Here is a 4,851-nt window from a genome sequence, read left to right as displayed (position 1 = left end):
GAGATAAGTTCAGATTTACTTCCACTTACAAAGTTACAGTGCACACGTTTGTGTGTGCCTGCTTGTGAGGGATGTATGTTAGGACATACTATACTATGCTATTCTAAATTTATTTATCCAAAAATAATTATCTGACCCAGTATTCTTGCCATCACAATTTGGCCCTTGTCAAAAATCCTTAAATCCTTACACTGCCCCTTTTTCCTGCTTCTAAGACATCAACTTTGAGGACAAAATGTTTATTTGCTGGCCTAATATATCCCATCCATTGACAGTTACCATGATAACGAGATAATCAGTTTTATTAATTTCACCTGTCAGTGCTTATAATGTTATGGCTGATCCGTGTAAGCAGCAAAGGCAGAAGCATAAATTTGCTATTACATGTAAAAGGTGATGGTTGAACGTTAGGTGTGAAAAGCACATCAGCCTAAAGTCACGTCTCCTCACAAATAGGGTTGGTTTGTGGGTTGCATTGCAAAGTTTCCGTTGAGAACTGAAACAGAGAAACTTGCTCATCAGTGGCATGCAAAAAAGGAAATTACAGAAGCCAGACTTCATTTTTGTTTTTCGCCATAGGAAAGGAGCTGGCCTTTTGTTGGGCAGTGAAATGATCTTAGATGGTATAATTCAGAAGATATCTCTAATAGATGTCAAATAGACATAGACGTATCTAATCCAGCTAATGAAGATGGATGTTAATCTTCTGTTTTTTCTCATAGCTGAGAGGGTGGATCAACATGTACCAACATGAACAGAGGAAAACCTATGTTCTGTATTTAAGAAAAGGTATGTATGTTTTTTTTTTTAGGTTTTTATGGGGTGATGAAAAACAATTTTATGTAGTACATTTGGGAACACATGTTAAATCATATGTCATCAGCATATAGGGAATATCTGGGCGGAAATGTGCTTTAAAGTTAGTGGTTACGGTATTTTTGATGGAAGGAGAAAGGTACTTAATAGGCAATATTTCACAGTATTATTTTAGGTGTTAATGTGTTAATTGCTAACGGTGTTAATATTTGCCATTGTAAGAAAAATACATATAGATCGATTATTCCTTCTCTAATAAATACCAAATAAAAAAACCTAAGCCAAGAAAAGTGTAATTTAACTAAACAGCACTTTTAAATGTTCAACATTGCTACACATTAATTAATGTTATATTGCATACGGTACGTAACATTAACGTGGTCTGACGAAACCACGTTGGTGCAATGCGTCATACGTTTGAGTGAAAGAAGGGAGGAACAATGGCGTCCTTCAACCGTGTAAGTTTAAACTAAAATGAACGTATCCGTATGAGAACTTTGTAAAGTATGTGGAAGTACTACAATTTAGGAAGCTACTGTTTGTATTTGGATGTGGATTAATTTTGACCCGACCTGATCAGAGTCAAGTCTGTTCATTTGATCGAAACACTATCATTGCTAGCATGTTGACAAATTCAACATTAATTTATGAAAAATGTTAACGTGGTTCAGATTCATATCATAATATGGGCATTGTGATACATTTCATTTTCATAATACATTTTTGATGATATTGCAGTTTTCCATCGAGTGTGTGGACAATCCTGATGGACTTCCTGGTATAATTGTCTATGACGATAAAACATTCCCCATTTCTTCTCAAGAAGTAAGGTTTATACCATTTAGTTTTAAGTGCACAGTCAAAAGCTATCTAAATATTTGGTCTTGTGTAATGTGTGTTATGTGTTTTGTTTTGTTATTTCCTTCATGGCCAGGATGCCATAGGGCTGGCTGCTTCTGATGATGGACAAGGCCCTTACAGGTAAGGCAAAGCAAATTTATATTTGTATAGCACCTTTAAACAACAAGGCAAGTTAAAATGCTTTCAGACTTAAAGGCATTAAGACCAGATCTAAAAGAAACGCATACCATGAAACTTTAAAAGCCTGTTTTTTTATTTGCTTCAATCACTGAACTCAACCATTTTAAACAGGTGTATATATAGGATGTGCTTAATTCCTTTTGCACAAAATTCTTAATCAGTAAAGATGGGATATACAATCAAATTGTTTGTTTAAACCAATATTAATATTGCTTGTATCAAAATTTGAAAACTATGCATTACAAATCATTATTTTAATCATTTGCTACTTTGGTGCTCATGGTTTCCATAAAATGAATTGAACAATTAATTGTGGAGAATCTAACCGATTTAAAAGGTGTGGCACCTGGGCCCAGATGCATAAAACTCTGTAGCTTTATGACTAAAACTGTGTGTACAGACAAAGGCAGAAATATGCATATGGTTTCTTTTTGTCCGATTTATAAAGTTGTATGTACGCCTGATTCTGTTTATAAATCTCAATGATGGTCAAAATGAGCTTAATTTCCAATCCTACAATAATAAATGGATGTAGAAACGCCCTTAAACCAACCATTTGCATACTGATACTTGTGCCCGGTCCATCACTCATTTGTCAATGAAAGGACCGATGAAAGGAACGACTAAAAAAAAAACCGATCGTGATGCATTGGGCGAGGTTCTCTAAGAATATGGAAACAGCTGTCATTACATGCAACCATTAGACACGTCTGTGGCAATATATAGCACCCCCACCACTAACTCATGTACCTATAAACCAACTGGCACATTTTAATCACACATTCTTTTTTTTTTTAAATACCATTTTATGTGTGGGAAAAGGCTTACACATGGTTTTTGTGCGTACATTGTACTATACATCTGGCCCCAGGCATTTAATTGAGACCTTCTTTTATTTGTCAAAACGAATACCCACTACTGGCTTGTAAATGGGACCTGCGTCTAATTGGGACCCTACTTTGTCTTTAAGTTTTACAGTAAATGTAATTTAAATGGATTAAAACAAAGTAAAAGTATTTGAGGGGTTTAAAAAAAGCTAAAATAGACAGACTTAATACACACTTGTACATGCAATATGGATTTATAATAGTAATATTCTAATCAATATATGTTAATACTAAGCTGAACCTATCTAATTTAACTATCTCTGTGCAATTGTTGCACTGTACAGTTCTGTAAGACCCTTCCAAGTCGCCCATGCCATGGACAGGGATCCTCCAGAGACTGACATTAATTCACTATACAGGTAAAAAAAGAAGAGGTCTTCTTTCAGTCTACAATCACTGTTAGGCTTTTCCTTGGGGCTAGTCATTCATTGTCTTGCATTTTACTGCTTTGAGTCAATTCCATTTCTGCTATGCTTTTTCTTAGTACACAGTACACAGTTAAGTAAAGTATTTGACAATTTGTCAGTCCAAAAGGGGTCGTGGACATGTGGTGGATAGTAGGCTAATTCTAAACTTCTCTGTTGTATTTCCCAGTCTTCAGGAGGAAGAGGAAGAGGAGGAGGAGGAGGAGAATGAGTGGAGAAGTCAACAGCCATCAGGCATAAATGCAACTTATGTATTTAATGAATTTCTGATATATTATATTTTATTTCACCACATTTTTTTCTTTCTTTTTCATTATTGGGTTATTGTAATTGCTACAATTAATGGTGAGGAGCTGGTTTACTATGTGATCTGGATAACTTTGCTTGTTGAGTTAATCCCAGTAGAGTTAGTCAGGTAACTCAGACCTGCTTCATGAAACCTGACTTTTTAAATTGTGTAAGGGGTTAAAGGCCAATTACAGCCTGTTTATTGTGACAAACAATTTAAAGTATTACCTTTAAAGGTAGTGGGGCATACAAAGCTCTCTGAGATTAAAATAGGTAAATCTGTTAAAACAATGAAACTCTATGTCAAGATACTAATGTAAATAAATGTTGCTTGTAATACCTATCAAGAGCCTTTATTTTATGGAGGGCAAACCACTCAAACTCCACACAGTAAGACATTCACAACTGATTACTTACACACTCCTATGGATTAAGGGATAACGCACGGCGTCCATTATCAGGAATTAATGTGCGGAGGACAGTTGCCTCTGCGGAGTCCATTAATTCCTGATTATGGACACCTCGAAGGACATCAAAATCATACATTTTTTCACAAGCCATAACTCTTTGGTAGCACCTGTGAGTTTGACTAATACTTGGAACAATCATTACCACTCCATAAGGTTCTAATGCAATGGAAACATTGTTCACTACTGGAGATATTTCTTGTTCCCTCCGCTCATAGAACCCTTTGGATCAGCTACGAGCCAGAGAGCTAACAGAACAAGAGGGAAAGTCAATTACACTGCCTATGGCTGACAGATGGTAAATATAAGACACTATTAACCAACAAAACAACCTAGTTGTTGTCCCCAAATCAATATCAAGATTTTCACGAACAACAGGACATGTACTGTCGGCCGCAGCCTAAAGTAACAAGTAGTAGTGGACGGGATGTGAGAGGATCGTTTAAACAAAGTAAGTTCAGAGGGGCTGTGTAGGGGCTTGTGTCACCATCCTGTGGTGTTCAGAGGATGAGCCACTGAAGGACTACACTCAGTGTTATGAGATATATAGCTAGATTAAGTTTTCATTCAATTCATTTAGAACAGTGAACAGACAGTTTCACTTGAACTACTTAGTAGGTGTCCTACATTAGGTATTAATAGAGACCCAGCAGCCAGAATCCAGTATTCATCCAGACCATGGTATAACTAGGGTTACTTTTATGCGCTTTCAGTCATTCTTTTGAACAGCACTTTTACCCCTCACATTCAAATATTACAAATATTACCTCAGCTCACAATAAAGCCTCTGCATGTAATTTTTGTGAGAGGAGGTTTTTTTCTTATAACACTGTGTCTCTGTAAAGCACTGTGTTCTGTTGAACCTAGATCCAGATGTCTAAAATGTAAAATCTACTGATTACTATACAAAAGCACAACTTTATCTGT

General features: G+C 36.1%; 1 long non-coding RNA gene across 1 annotated transcript; it reads left to right on the top strand.

The window, feature by feature from the left end:
• Positions 1–502: 502 nt before the first annotated feature.
• On the top strand, positions 503–3,800 carry LOC118341131. The gene is made up of 5 exons (XR_004797406.1): positions 503–789; positions 1,555–1,641; positions 1,751–1,797; positions 3,029–3,103; positions 3,339–3,800. It is a non-coding gene; the product is annotated as an uncharacterized LOC118341131 (long non-coding RNA).
• Positions 3,801–4,851: the final 1,051 nt, after the last annotated feature.

This window comes from Morone saxatilis, unplaced genomic scaffold (assembly GCF_004916995.1).
Source record: "Morone saxatilis isolate NCDOM2014 unplaced genomic scaffold, NCSU_SB_2.0 Contig7, whole genome shotgun sequence".
In the NCBI taxonomy this organism is placed as follows: domain Eukaryota; kingdom Metazoa; phylum Chordata; class Actinopteri; family Moronidae; genus Morone; species Morone saxatilis.
The sequence above is the reverse complement of the archived record's forward strand: the minus strand, read 5'-3'. Positions and strand labels throughout refer to the sequence as shown.